This window comes from Protopterus annectens, chromosome 11.part0 (assembly GCF_019279795.1).
Source record: "Protopterus annectens isolate FY-2018-M chromosome 11.part0, PAN1.0, whole genome shotgun sequence".
Lineage (NCBI taxonomy): Eukaryota > Metazoa > Chordata > Ceratodontiformes > Protopteridae > Protopterus > Protopterus annectens.
In genome coordinates, this window is record NC_056745.1 from 1,399,852,134 (window position 1) to 1,399,868,148 (window position 16,015).

The 16,015-nt window shown below is 42.7% G+C and overlaps 1 protein-coding gene across 10 annotated transcripts in view; it reads right to left on the reverse strand.

The window, feature by feature from the left end:
• Window positions 1-1,331, reverse strand: part of LOC122815864 (F-actin-monooxygenase MICAL2-like) — a gene marked incomplete at its 3' end in the record, with an annotated part of 2,588,394 nt that extends 2,587,063 nt beyond the window's left edge. For 9 of the 10 annotated variants that reach the window (XM_044088682.1, XM_044088687.1, XM_044088686.1 and 6 more), the window contains 1 exon segment: window positions 1,106-1,330. 10 annotated transcript variants of the gene reach the window in all.
• Window positions 1,332-16,015: the final 14,684 nt, after the last annotated feature.

The following is a 16,015-nucleotide window of genomic DNA, read 5'->3' on the forward strand; positions in this document are numbered from 1 at the left end:
TTTGTATTGAATACTCTCGCCTTTTAATAAAAATTATGAATTCACATTACAGTCTCGCATTGAAATAAATATTACTTATTAGACATGCTATCTATACTTTAAGAATCTGGAATGGGTTCCACTTTCAAAGACCCATCTATAACTTGGTCATGAATAAAAAAAATGCAGAACTGTCCTGACATTATGGAATTCTTTCCCCAGTCCTCTTCAAAATATTTCTGCACTAACACATTTTCACAACAAGATGAAACAACCCTTTTGTGAAAATTTATGCACACTTGTTTTGATGATGCAGGTGAGATGTCTATAACATTAAATGGCTTATTAAGAACATTAATTGCTGTGCATTCTTAGTATCTACAATTATTGCGTTGTATTCTGAACTACAAAAGTCTCAGACCAAAACTTATTTAATGAACTATTGCTATAGGTAAGCACTAATTATGCACTATTTTAGTACAGAAATCAATGGCTACATTCCTTTTACATTTTTTTTGTTGCAGAATCCCCAACCAAACAGGTTCCGAACACGTCCTCAGCATGCAAGGAAGTGGCAAAATGCCCGCAGCTACATTCACACATGTACACACACCATCGTTAAAGTATGTGTGCGTGCGTGCGAGTGTGGGGGGGACACTTGTTTCTTTGCAGCAGGTGCAGTAAAATGACAGGTCTTGACACTGGTTTGCATCTTGTAAGAATGTTGCTAATGTCTGCACTTTTCCAGCCAGAACTAAAACCTAATTAAAGTTCTATAAAAAAGTATTACAAAGTGTACCACAACACGTATTTACGAAGCTACCATATTAATTATTCAGCATCAGTTAGACTATCTCTTATAAGCACCTATGTAACCCGACGCGAAACAACCAAGAGACGAACCAATTGCGAAACAAAATGCCTATCTAAAAATAATTCACTGCTTTCTGCTTGTGATGACACACGTCAAAAACTACAGCGCATTTCACTGGGAACACACCACAGAAATTGCTCTAACACAAACCGTACCTGTGACCGTTGCTAAGGATCACAGGTGTGGTGGTCCAGTTTATATCACGTCTTTTTCCTCTGAACATGAGATACTGATAAACACTTCAATACTTACATTTTATTTCCAAAATATTATTTCCCTTATTTTGCCAGCCCAATATGCTGCCATGTTAGCAGGACTTCCAAAACCCAGCGGCTATTTCAACATGCTTTACTTGCGGCTCGCTACCCATATATCCAAAGGGGCAAGTCTTAGTAAACGTTTACATACGTGATGTATAAACAGGTTTAGCACACTTTGGGTTGCTGCCGGTCAACGAAAAGATATTCTGTTTTTAGGGAGTGCCCCTTACCAAAAGCATTCGCCAATAGGAAGTGAGCTGACAGGCGAATGACACGAATGAAAAGCCCGCCCCGCCGCTACTGTCAGCAATTTTAGTAGAGAGTGTGCCAGCTCGTGCTTATAATCTGAATGCACGTTTGTCTCTCTTAGTAGTATGGTTAGATCTTTTAATCTGAAGGGTAGTCTGTCAAAAGGGACGTCTTGTTTTCTTAGTGTTATTACTTCAGGGGCAGTGCTTTCGCCGCTCCCCTATGCTTTCTTGTGCTAGTGTTCGCTTTTCTGGGAAGTGAGACAAAAAGTTTTGACATTATCGGATCAAAGTCCCACGTAATTGATTTTTCAGTGACTGATAATACCGGTAAAAGGGTGACGGCTGAGAAGTTATGAACCTACAGTTATTGGGTTTGGCCTCTTTCGTTCTCTAGAAAAGACGAGGGAAGTCGTAGTAATAGCAGAGTGGCAGCACCCTATACAATCTACAGCTGTGTATAATGAACGGTTACTTCACCGTTAGCTGTTCTGTAATAATTTCCAAGTGCATGTGTCAGTAGCAATGTCTGCCAACGTAGTCAACAAGGAAACCTAGAACAGTAATAGTAACATTTGTTTTTGTACCGGCTAGGATTTTGAAGTTGTTAGCTTTGATTTACCGGCATACTTCTCAACCTGTTAAAGCAAAAAATCTGGACAAAGCCCAAAATGATGTGGGACAAATAGGAACAGATTTTAAATGTTGTTCTTACAAACTTAAGAGAGTTGACAGAATACAAGGTTTTGTATTAGCATGTATTTTGTGAAGGATGTGGAATCTTAAACTCAAATATTTGTCAGTATTCAATTACTTCATTCCTCATCTATTTGCCAGAAAGATACAAATTTTAGAGGAACACACCAAAAATATGAGGCAAAAATCTAGACATTCTGTGAAAATCTACCCCTCAAGTGTACCTCGTTACGAGGAACGTACCTCATTTTGGGGTCTTAAAAAGTTAATGTTTCTTAAAGTTCCACAATGAAAGGGCCTGTCACACATTCAGTGTTAGGATTTTTTAACTGATATCTATGGTAAATATAACTGAATCATATTAATTCACTAAGAGATCATTTCCATAAGTAAATCCAGCATATTTTAACCATCATATGACCTCCCTAGTTGAAGTTGTCCATTACCTTACTTGGATAGAAGGAAGTTTCTTTGCTCACCAGTGGGAGTGGGGGGCCTTGAGCAGCCTACCTGTCCCTGTAGGGTTGTTTTGACCATTTTCTATTTATTTTAGTTCACTGTTAAAATCCGCCCCTGGCATTTTTTTTTCTGGCTATACTACTCAGACAAGCTCCTCAGGAAAGCAGAAAAGCTCAAACTCTGGATTTTCTGGATTTAAGTTTTTTTGCTTTTTTTCACTTTCTGTAGCTTACTTACCCTGAACTAGCTTTGAACTGTTTTTTAACCTTAAAGTTACATTTTAGTCGAATTTGATCGAAAGTTTGTTGTTTGTTTGCCTTGAGCAGCCTACCTGTCCCTGTAGGAAGTGACCACAGCACAAGAAGCTGTAGTAACTGGTTGTTTTGGACCATTTCTAGCTCTTTCGTAGTTCACTGTTTAAAATCCGCGTTTGCACGGCTTTGCGTGGTTGTGCAGCGCCGGTTAAACTTTTTCTGGCTCCGCCAAGTCTGCTCTTCAAATTTTCCCTTAAGGAAGCTCTACTCTTAGTATAACCAGACTACTTACTATATTATAAGCCTAGCACTTGTTCTCAATACTTCTCTACTAAGTAAGCACTCTCGTACTAAGTAAAGCACTACATCTACTTACCACCCCTGTGAACATCTACTTCCCTTAAAGGTACAGCATTCCCTTATACAGTTCTAGCATGTCGAGTGGTAGATTACTGGCGTCGTCTCCAGTTCAGCTGGTCAATCTGGATATCTTGAGACAATGCTACAATTGTCTCATGTACACAGACAACCCTCTCCTTCTCCCAGCAAACACAAATACATGTGAGAGATGCAACTATATAGCCAAACTGGAGGCTGAACTCTCTCAACTCAGGGCTGGCATGACCAGACAGGAGGAGATGGCAACCACACACACAACAATCCCAGTCCCACATAGACCTACCACAACTGCAAACCAAACACATAAAAACACAAAGACATACTCGGAGACTCTAATAAAAAACTTACCAAAACAACAAAGGCTCCCAAAGCAGACACCCAAAAATCCACCACCTCAAAACAAAACACATGCAACACATACTTCAATAAATCAGTGTGTCAACCAATCACAGCCCTTAAGGCCAAACAACTTGCCTGATACACTAGTAATAGGTGACTCTATAGTCAGACACACTGATGTCCCACTGACCAGGCTGAACAAGGAGAAGGTGACTGTGAGCTGTCTATCAGGAGCTAGGATCCGCCACATAGCACACGCACTCAAGTCACTCCAAAGCAAGTACAAATATGACTCCGTCATTCTCCATGCTAGTGTGAATGACCTGAGACGTACCTCCCTGGACTACATGAAAAGAGACATAGAGGAGCTCTCCGATTATGTAGCCCAGGCTGGTATGACCCTGACCCTGAGCAGCATCTTGCCCTCACCAAGAATGATACCACAATACAAAGACAAGATGATCAGCTTTAACAATTGGCTCAAGTACTGGTGTCATTCTAAGGGGATCCAATGTCTGTCTGCCTGGGATGACATGTTGGACAAGCCATGCTGCTTTGCAAGGGATGGCTTACACCTGTCACCACTGGGCTTCCGGATATTGGCTAAGGCTCTTGCCACCCCCATAGTGCCTTTTTTAGGCATGGCTCAAAAGACAAACCCACCTCCTTAGAAAACAATAATGGAAAAAAACTAAGGGTAATGCTGCTCAATGCCAGAAGTCTAAATCTCAAGATGCAGGCACTTGATGCACTCCTCAGCATGGAGAACATCGACGTCTGTGCAGTAACTGAAACCTGGTTCAAGGCTCCTGAGAGCACCCCAGCGTTACCAGGCTATACCTCGTATCATGCTTTTCGGCCCCAAAACCCGGGCCGAACCACAAAGGAGGGGAGTGTCCATATTCATCAAGGACACCCACACCTCCAGGTTAGTAGCAACACATGAAGCATCAGAGACCATACAGGTGCAACTAACCATAGGCAAAACTGCTATACAACTGGTAGCATGTTACAGACCACCCTCCCAATCTCAAGAACTCCACTCAGCCTTCCTGAAGACATTGGAGGATATGAATGTATCACAAAATACCATCATACTGGGAGACTTCAACTACCCAAACATAGATTGGGTACATTATTCTAGCCCTAATACCCTAGCCCAAAGGTTCCTGGAATTCATAAATTCAAATGCACTGGAACAATTAGTCACCTCTCCCACTAGGGAGATAATATACTAGACCTGATCATCACAAACATAGGGACAAAATGCTCCACACCGAAGTATACCCCTCACTAGTGAGATCTGACCACAAACTAATCACCCTGGATATACATATCCCACCTCCACCCCAGCACAAAAGACCACAGTGAAAAATTTCTCAAAAGCAGACTTCACTCTTCTTAAGACTGAGATGGTATCCTTTAAGCCCACTGTGCCAGTGGATACCACATCCCACAATGCCGAATCCTTCACAAATGCTTTCTATGGACATCTCCAAGAATGCATGGATCATGCAATCCCAAACAAATCCAAGTCCCTCTCCACCAAAGGTAAGCGTCCTGTCTGGTGGACCTCAGCCATAAACAAATTGTATAACAAAAGAAGGAAGCTACTGCACGTCAGAGCAAAATCCCATGAAGGGAAGACATTTCTGATCAACATTAGCAGAAAACTATGTTCTCTCATAAAAACATCCAAGGCCAACTTTGAGAGAAAAATTGCTAAGGACACTAAAGATAACCACAAAGCCTTTTTCAGCTATGTTAGAAACCTGGGCAGAAACCCTCAGATATGCTCAGAGTTGGTTCACAACAATAAAAAATACACTGAACCCACAGATATTGCCAACATTCTGGCTGACAGGTTCAGTGCAAATTCTCCCTCCTTCACCCCCAAAAGAAGAAATACTTATCCCAGCTGAATGTAATCTCCTGTCATCTCAGATGTCCAAGTGAGAACCGCCTAAACAAAGCAAAAAACACAGCATCAATGGGACCTGACAGTATCCCGGGTTGCGTGTTACATGAACTCCAAGAGGAGCTAAACCCACACATAAAAATGCTATTTAACCTTAGCCTTACTTCGGGATATGTACCTGAACACTGGCGTACAGCAACAGTGGTCCCACCACACAAGGGGTGCCTCTACAGACCCTGAAACTACCCCCATAAGCTTAACCAGCCTGGTCTGCAAAGCTATGGAAAGAATCATTATGGAACTCATAAACAGAGACATAGGGGACCTACAGACACTTGACCCCACCCAGTTCGGCTTTGTAAAGGGCAGATCCTGCCTTTTAAACTTGGTTGACTTTTTCGAAACAGTCACTAGAGCCATTGACGAGGGCAAAGCAGTCCATACAACATACCTGGACTTGGCTAAGGCCTTCGACACAATACCCCACTCAGCCTTCATAGATAAGCTCAACAGCTTAAATGTAAACCCTTATGTCACTACATGGGTTGCAAACTGGCTAAAGGACAGAACACATAAAGTTAAAATCGCTGGAGCAATGTCAGACTCAAAGCCAGTCACAAGTGGTGTCCCACAGGGATCTTTCCTGGGACCCCTCTTGTTCGGCATTTATTTCTCAGATGTTAAAGCAAATACGGGAGGGCTGTGGCTGACAAAGTTCTCAGATGACTGCAAACTAGGTGCCATAGTCGATACACCAGCAGACACACACATCCTACAAAAAGGCCTCACAGAAACGGACAACTGGTGCCGGAGTCATGGCCTTAAACTAAATGCCAAAAAATGTATAGTCATCCCCTTTGGGAAAAACAAAGTACCCACAAATTATCACATAGACAGCAACCCACTGAGTACTGAAAAAGTAATTAGAGACCTAGGGACCCAAGTCGACAGCGACCTCTCATTTGATACCCACATTGCCAAAGTGGTTAGAAAAACATTCTACCTTGCACACCTCATCATGAAGGGATTCACATCCAGATCCAAGGATGTCATTGTATCCCTGTATTCCTCCCTCATCAGACCCATGACTGAGTACAATGCCCCATTTGGTATGTACCTCACCCAGCATTTGCAACAGCTGGAGAGACCACAAAAGTACCTCACCAAGAGGATCAAGGGTCTCCAACATATGTCTTATTCTGCCAGACTAAAGAAACTTCAGCTCTATTCAGTATCATACTGCCTGCTCAGAGGTGATCTCTGCCTGACGTACAAGGCCATGTCCAATCAGGATCTGATGGACATGCTCCACCTCAAAAAATCCAAGTCCATCAGGACCACGAGAGCTAAAGACTTAAACCTCGGCACAAGTATGAATAGGACATGCTGGAGGGATAGATTCATAACCCAGAGGCTTCCCATGCTTTGGAACAAGATCCCAGTTCATATCAGGCAGAGCCCCTCACTGACTCTCTTCAAGAGAAATCTTGATGAGTGGATGGGAGATCGTAAGTTTACCCCAGGGGTCACATCTGTGTCACTGTTAGACAGGGGCACAGTAAACTAATTCTATTATATAAGGGGACCTTCATTGTGTCACTACTAGACACAGTATTCAAAATTTATTCTGTACATTTTGGAACCACTTCATGGGGTGGCAAATGCCACATAACTATGGCTAGGCTTACAAATGCCCCAGGGCAAATAGCCTAGTACTATACTATAAAACTATGAAACTAAGTTGTTAGCCATTTTTATGTGTTCCACATTTTGCCTGTTTGTTCCACATTCTGAAGATTAGTGTTCCTCATTTTGGAAATGGAAGGTTGAGAGCTATAGTATCATTTAATGAACAGAGTAGTATGATTCACCCCATAAAGTATTCTAACAGTAAGAAATGTCAGTTTCGTTTACTTCCTCGACTCTCCTACTTCAAATGGGCAGATTTCTTTAACCCACCGTTTACTGCATGTTTGTAACATTTGCACTAAATGGTTAAACTGTAGCCTGTTTTCAAAAACATAAATATTTTGTTGTTTCATCTGTGTACTTGGTGAAAGTTGGCGGCCTTCTTTTATCAGTCTCCCATACACTGCTGAGTGGTGATCCATGCCTGGCTTACAACAAGCCATCTGCAAACCCCACACTTATGAATCCCTGCATTTTTCTAAGCCAAACAGTACCAGAAATACAAGGTCTAGGGACCTGAATTTTGTCTATGATTTAAACAAAGCATGCTGGAGATACAGGTATGTGTCCCAGAGACTGCCACTTCTGTGGAAGAGAATTCTCATCCATGTGAAGATGAGTTGTCTATTACTCAGTTTAAGCGCAGCATAGATTAGTGGGGGGGTAGGAAATTTACACTGGATCTGGCACCCATGTCCCTTATGGACAGAGGTAGGCAGGTAGCTTATAAATGCCTGGACCTCAATGCCCTACTTAGATACAGGACATCATTATTCTTTCTGAAAAACTGGGCTAGACTTTGAAAGGCCGCTCTGGGTTGTTAGTTTGACAACAATTTATGAATCAGTGGTTTGTTAGTAATGCAATTTCTTTCAAAGCATTTGCTACTACTAATACATATATAGATCTCTAGATTTAGTTATATCCAGAATAGCTAGATAGATAGCCAAGCACCATACCTGATTTTGACAGAAATTTTAGGTCTGTCCATCTTAATCCCTCTTAAAACTGTTGACTGTTGGAGAAAAGGTGGTGAACTGCACTTAATAAATAATGATAGTAATTAAAGTTATAGGCATCTTCTGGTTCAGAAAATGTATATTAATTTGCATCCTCTTATTCTGTCAATGTCTCAAATTAATAGTGCTAATATTTTAAAAGTGTCCCTGATTATCTCTGGATTTTGTCCCTGATTCTGACGAGATGTGTCCCTAATTCGTTGAGAGCTATGGTTGGGACAGTTTTAGCTCTAGGATGGTTTATTCATTTTTTCACTTTGATGTTTAGCTTATTTTACCACTGTGAAGTCTGTATTTACGACAAAGCCAAGATGACTTCCTTGCTGAAAGCTGGAGTCTTTCACTTAGTTAAGTTCTCTGATTTTTTTTTCTAGAGCTAGGGGTGTTTCCTGTTTTTAGAGCTGAACTGGTTTTCTTTATTTCATCACTAGGATGTTTTTTTCACCCTTCCTCTCACAGAATAAATACACTTAGACAAAATATCACCAGAGAAAGTAATATATATATATATATATATATATATATATATATATATATATATATATATATATATCTATATATATAATATATATATATGTGTGTGTGTGTATGTGTGTATATATATATATATATATATATATATATATATATATATATACACACCCACACACACACACATCAGCTGTCAGTTTAAATCTCATCATTTTTTATAAAACATAATTTTTGTATAGAACATTAGACTGTAAAATTACCTACTCAATGGCCATCCAGCAAAACATCTAAAAATTAGAATGCAAGCCAGTTTGCTTCTTATTTACTAGAGATATAGAAGTTAGCTGTACAGGTCTTACTAAGATGATGCCTACAGTTTTAATTATTCATCTCCATCTTCCTTCCACCCTAGAGGTGTGCTGTAGAAGCCTATAACCCCTCTTTATTATTCACCTTTTATCTTTTATGTCTATGGAACCACAAAAACTGCATGGCTGTGGTAATCCTATCTACCAACCCAAACTTCCTGGAGTGCTTGTTCTGTGTAGGTAACATCATTCACACTCAGCTTTGAGTATTGCTGTGTTGTGTTTTTGAGATTACAAGTATAACTAAAAGAATATCTTGTGATTCTGTTTGTCTTTGGCTTGGGTAGCTAATTTAGCCTCAAACTTGTCTTTGGTGGATTTTATTAAGCTCCTGAGTTTGTTTATTTCAGTGACAAGGACTTTAACATTCTGGGAATTACTCTTCTGAGTTTTGGTCAGAATTTTTTTCTTTTTATGGGGTACAGCTGCATCTATGCAGCTGTCTACATGCTGGTTTAGTGTGATGGTATATATTTTTGTGTATTCAGTGGAGTTAACTAGGTATGATAGGAATTTGAAACTCGCCAGTGTATCACTTATGAGTAGGTAGTTTGTCTTAAAGAACTTTCTAAAGGTACCTTCAGTGGATGGGATCTCTGGTTTTAATTATTTTTCGAAGGAGACTGTTGTATGGTCAGACCTACATGTGATGAAGATATGCAAAAGGATGGTGCAAGATGCCCCATATTAGTAAGGCCAAGATATGAGATGTCATTCCCCCAGTGGGTTCTCTGAGTAATAGTTCCAGGACATTTGTATCGACAAAGTCCAAGAATCTCTGTGCTTGTGCACTAGTGGTAGTGTAGATTTCCTAGGCTGTAGATGTATAGTTTAGGTCATGTAGGAAAATGATACTGAGTTTAATGTTGAGTCTTTCGGCTTTTCCCGGTTAGGGGTCGCCACAGCGGAACTCCGGTCCGCTAATGATTGGTAGTTGATATTTACGTGCCGAGTTACCAGCCCTGATGCACAACCTTCAATGAAGGTACGCCCATTCACGCATGTCTCCACACAGAAGATGCTCTAGCTGAGAATCAAACCGGACAGCGTCTTATTGTGAGGCGACAACGCTACCGCAGCACCACCAATACTGAGTTTAATACTGAGTGATTCTAGTTCCTAAAGGCAGACATTGTGGCCATCTTGTGCCATAGAGGGAGTTCTATAGATAGCTAATATATGGTACAGGACCTTTCTGATGGTTATTTGGACATGAAGAAGCTCTAGTGCCTCTTTTGGATGTAGACTGAGTACACCTCCACCTTTTTTTCCCCTCTTGTGCAGTAGCTGGTCTAAATGTGTTAAAGGCATTATAGCCTTGCACAGCCAGTGTGCTGTCTGCTAGTTTAAATCATGTCTCTGTCACTACACAGATAACAATGTCCTCCAGAGTAAGAAGGGCTTGCAGGGAGTGGAGTTTCTTGTTTATGCTCTTAACATTGATCAGTAACACCTTCAGATTTTCATTTGCTTGTTTTGTTTTGTTGGTAGGTTTATCAGTATGGCACTGCCTGAAAAAGGCACTATGAGGGTGGACGATGTCTTTGCCAATAATCAAAACCCTAGAGGGGGCAGATGTAGGCCATTCCCAGTGAAGCAGAGTGGTCTGTCAATTATATCCTCTGAAGTTGACAAATACTGGACCTTTTTGAATGACACCAAAAACTAAGCCAGTAATTGAAGTCAATTTTTTTTCTTTATATCCTTGGAGAATGTAGATGCTGCTCAATACCAGGCTTACACCTGTCTTGGACACATAATCTGAGTACTCCAGCATGTCTGTCTTCATATAGTCATTGACTCTGGCATGAAGTATAACAGAGTCATACTGGTACGTTTTGTTCAAGGACCTGAGTGCATGGGTGACCTGGTGTCATTATTTCCTTGTTCAGCCTGGTAAGAGGCACATCTGTATGTCTTACAATGGAGTCACTTATAACAAAAATATTTGGCTGGGTCGATACCTGCCTTAGCATCTTTGACTTTGGGACACCTTGTGCTATGTGAGGAGGCTAAGCTTAACTTGCTGTGTGTGCTGAGTGCCTGTGTTGTGTTTTGGAGATCTTTGAGATTTAGGCAAGTTAATGTTTAGAACCTCAGCAAATGACAGATTATGTGTATTGTGTTAACCTTGGAGAGGCGTGATGAGTGATGTATTGCTGACAATTTTGGTGTATGAGTTTACTATGTGTGAGAATTTTGCCTTCAAAGACATTATATATGTACATCTCTCACACACTGTGTTATGCCATTTGAGTAATAGACAATCATCAGACAGCATGAGACAACTCTTACATTGTCTCAAGATACCCATCTCAGTCAGGCAGGCTAGAGAAGTTGTGGGGAAGTGCTAGCCCATGATGCCTACAGGAATGACTCTAGGGGCAGGGGTAAGCATAACTGCTTCAATTTTGGTTTTAGGATAATGTTTGGGTGGACTTGCTACTATGTATTTAAAGTTCAACACAAAACAACTAGCCTGGAAAACTTCTTCTGCCACCATCAAGAACCAGTAAACTAATTACAGTAAAGAAGTTCACTAGTTTAATACTAAAATCAGTGCAAGCAGTATTATAACACCAAATATTAAGCAATTTTATCAAAGGTCATTTAGCATGACGAGTAGCTTAACAGGAGATACTTTGCACAATGAAACCTATGTGCTTATTGTCAACAGCCAATAAATGGGCAGATGAAGGGAATTATGTTTTTAAATTATCATAAGGAGCAGGCAACAACAGATACACTGCTACAACAGGTATGAGGGAAAAACAATTAGATCCTTAACTCTAAGGTGACTGGCCTGGAGCTGCCTTAATGCAAACACTAGCCCTGAACTAGACTGACATACACTAAGGACATAAGAATGAAACCAGGGTGTGAAGTCCCCACACTGGGACAGTAAACAAGGAGCCTGAATCCTCACCACTGACACTGAAGAGAGACTTGCATTTGGAACACAAATGGATACACTCAGTATTTCCAGATGCAGCCCTCTCTGCATCAAGAACAATTTCCCTTCAGAGCACAAAGAGCACACACACAGCCTGGGGTCTGGTTGCCTCTATCTGCCTCTTCCTAAGTCCCCAGTAAGGCTCCCCACTGGCACTGTAAAACCAGTGTTTCGTGCCTGTGCCTCAAGTAGCTGACACACACACACTCTTTGAGATTTAATTTTCACACACACACACACACACACACACACACACACACACACACACACACACACGGGAAAGGCTGACACAGATTACCTGCTCTACCAACTTTGCCCAAACTATATGGTAGATTCTCTGATGCCAGTCAATTACTATAAGGCTCTTAAAAGGGTATTCAATTATGCCAAGTAAAGTTAATATTAATACAAATGGTAATGTTGACCAAACAGCTATGATTTCAGGAGTGGTCAGAGTTATCACCACATAAATATGTGCAAATACTCTAAATGCTTAAATATTTTCTAAAAAGGGCCAGTCGCAATGACCAGTTTAAATCACAGAGTTCAAATCACAGGAAATATTGAAAATAACATTGATGGACAGACTCATACAAATAAAAAAACTATCTCTAAGCTAAGCTTCACTATATTCCTGACTGAATCTATGATAATTACTATTCCCTAATAACTTAGTTGATAGAGCAAGGCACAGTGAAATACATGAGCAGTCTTTTTAGTCAGGTTCCCCAAAACAGAATACTCAATACTCAGAGATTACTCTTGCAGAATTACCTCCTCTGGTCACCAGACTCTAGGTTCTCATAGTATCCTCCTTTGAAGCTGAGACAGGAATTTATCATAGATGGCTGTAATACACATCTAAATGTTTATAGTAGTGCCTGGGGCTTCCCCTCTTTTTAATGAGCTAATGAACTAAGGCTTCTTCCTGACACACCATCTCCGGTCCTATTCAGCACTGTGGAGTGCCATTTTAATGGTTTAACAATTCATTTACATTTCCCTTATTTTTCTTAAAGTAAGCTAGTTATTTAACTTGTGCTGTCCCAGTATCCTCTATTAAAACATATACATTTAATTCAGTTACAATAATACATGTACAATGTTAAGTTGTCAATCTCGCCTTCATTCTTGCTTGATGGGTTCAGAGCCGATCCTCGGCTCCGACTGCACTTGCTAAGCTCGAGAGTCACTTTTACCAGCTCGAGGCAGCCCTATATCCCATGATGCAAGGCGGTAAGTACCCAGATCGCTGATGAGGTCCTCCTTTGCCAGCTCCTGGTAAGTGTTTAGATTTAAACTTCTAATTGCCCCAAAATTTAATAATAACCACTTTTCTATAGAATACTTTCCTTTTTACTTAATTGTAAGCCCTTTTCTGACTAACTTTATTTTTCCTTCCCTTCTTTTAGTCAGGCCTTTATTCCTCCCATCCCCTGTTAGGGTGTGTGTGTGAGGGTTAATTATTGTTTATTCTTTAATCTTTAGTTGTCTGATTGGGACTGTGTGTGTGTACTGTTTTGTGTACAACCATGTCCAAAGAGCAAAGGGTCTCAGGCTTGAAGAAGTGTGACTCGTGCTGTCAGAAGGTGTCTCTGACAGACGGTCACACTTCTTGCTTATACTGCCTGGGACCTCTCCACCTGCAGGACTCCTGTGCAATTTGACACTCCTTTAGCCAGAGAGCCCGGCAGGAGAGGTGAAATAAGTTGATGATAAGGGGTCTTCTTAAAACGGAGGGCTCTCCGGCCAAATCGGCTCCGAGCAAGACTTCTAAGTCTACCAAGGCCCAGGCTTCTGCTTCTAAGCCTGCGGCCTCAGCTCCGACTCCTTTGGAGTCGAAATCGGCTCTGGCTGGAGCCAATCCTATCTTGCCAAAATCTTCGGCACCGATGGCTATCGGTGCCGATACTGCAATGGTCACCTTGGTGTCGGCTCCGACTGGCTCCGACCACCATGTAGCTCAGGCTTCGGTGTCGGTGCCTTACTGTTATGTCTGTATCGGCTCCGGCTGGAGCCGATGCATCAGCTTTCATTCGAGCCAAAAGTTATCGGCTCCGTCTGGATCTGTAGTTTCTTCGGCTCCGATGGTCCCTTCGAGGAAGAGGTCCAGGTCCCCTTCCTTGGAACCGATACTGTCGGCTCTGGCCTCACCTCTCCTTTCGGAGCGGAGCCATCGGAGCCGATCATCGAGGTCGTCCAGGTTATCAGACCATGATATAGAGAGGGTGGTAAGTAGATTGTTAAAATCACAGGCACTGGCCCAAATGCTGCATAGTCCGTCTCAACAGACGACTATTAGTCCACACCCTCTTCATGTTCCTCCTTTGACTCTGCCTCAGAGTTTGGAGCTGGAGTCTACGGGAATAGTTACGGCTATGTCTGAAGGACAGATCCTCCCCCCTTCTGCACCTTCAGCATCTACTCTTATCTCCTCCTCGAGACCTTCCTTGGAGGGATTCGGTGGCCGGGCTTCCCTGGTCTCCTCCGAGGGGGTGAGTGACATCGGACCCTTGTCCGACCCCGCTCTTCCCCTTGGAGCCTCGGCCTTGGTGAGCTCGGCTCTGACATCTGCCTCGGAGCCTTCCCTTTCGGTGGGCCCGGGAGTCCCTGTTTCTTCGGAACGGGTTCTCTCGGATCTTCCAGGGAGGGAGCCTTTGAGGTGATGAAGAGTGTGCTGTCCACTGGGCTCAGTCAGCAGTCTATTCCTTAGCTCCTCCCTCTACGGTGCCTGTCGATATCTCTTCCCACTCTCTTGCTCCCGGACCTAGAGATCCACCGCCTCAGGTTTCCCCATTGGGAAGAACCCCCTCTTCTGAGGATTCTCCTGACCCATCAGGAGATCCTCCTCGCAAGAGGACTTGTAAGAGGAAGCACCTGGACTCCCCTGAGTCTACCACCTCAGATACCGACTTAGATGAGTCGGAGGGTCCCAAGATCCTCTGAGGATGTCTCCTTTTCAGACATCCTAGAACTCCTAAAACAGAGGGGAAACTGGCCCTCCATCAATCCCTCCGAGGATGAGTCGGTATACCTAGAGGCATTTGGATCTCGACCCTCCACCTCCTGGGTGTCTCCTCCTTTCGACCCCCTGATGGAGGTTATTGCTCGGAAGGCTTGGGCTGCTCCTGATTCTGTAGAGCCAGTTCCTAGGAGGCCGTCTAAATTTATTACAGCCCCTTCTGAAAAACAATTCCTTACAAAAGGTGTCCCTGTTGATGCCATGGTGGTGGCGGCCGCCACTAAGAAGGAACTTGCAGATCCTTCTGTACCAGTCCATCCTCCTAACAAGGATTCTAGGACCATGGACAGGTATGGTAAGCGGATGTTTTCGTCAGCGACCTTTGCCATGCGGTCGCTGAATTATTTATGTCACTTCACCAGACTCCAAAGGGACATCCTAAAAGAACTAGGTGAAGTAGTACAGGATCCTACAGCTCCAGGGGCTCAGGACAAAATTGCTTCTCAGCTCGGAATCCTTAATTCTATAGCAAACTCCTCCATGTGGCTGATCTCGTATGCAGCAGATGGAGCGAGTAGAGCCGCAGGTACAGGAGTGGCTCTTAGGCATCAATCCTGGATGCGACTCTGTAATTTTGCAGATCCCTTTAAGGCGTCCTTCACAAACTCTCCCTTTGATGGGTCAGCATTGTTTGGCCCTCAAGTGAAGGATACACTGACCAGGTGTGAGCAGGACGGCAAGACTCTTTCTGCCGTAGGGGTCCGTTTTTCTACCCCATCTAGACCTTACCCCAAAGGTCAGAAGGGAAAAATGTGGTTCCGTAAATCCCAAGGAGTCACACGGATACGTGGTCAGTTTACCCCTAGAGGCAGAGCTAGAGGCAGAGGGGTCCACAAAACCAGGGAAGCAGAGAGCCTCTCTCTGACAAGCCCCTCCAGCATCCCTGAGGTGTTGCCCGACTGTCCTTCCTTGGAGGCAGTCGGGAAGACTATCGCTGTACCCAGAAGCCTGGCGCCCTCTCTCAAGACAGATGGGTACAGTCGATCATATCCGAGGGTTACAAGATTCCTTTCGAGGAAAGTCCTTTCACTCACAAAATTCCCTTCCAGATGTGCCACCCGGTCTAA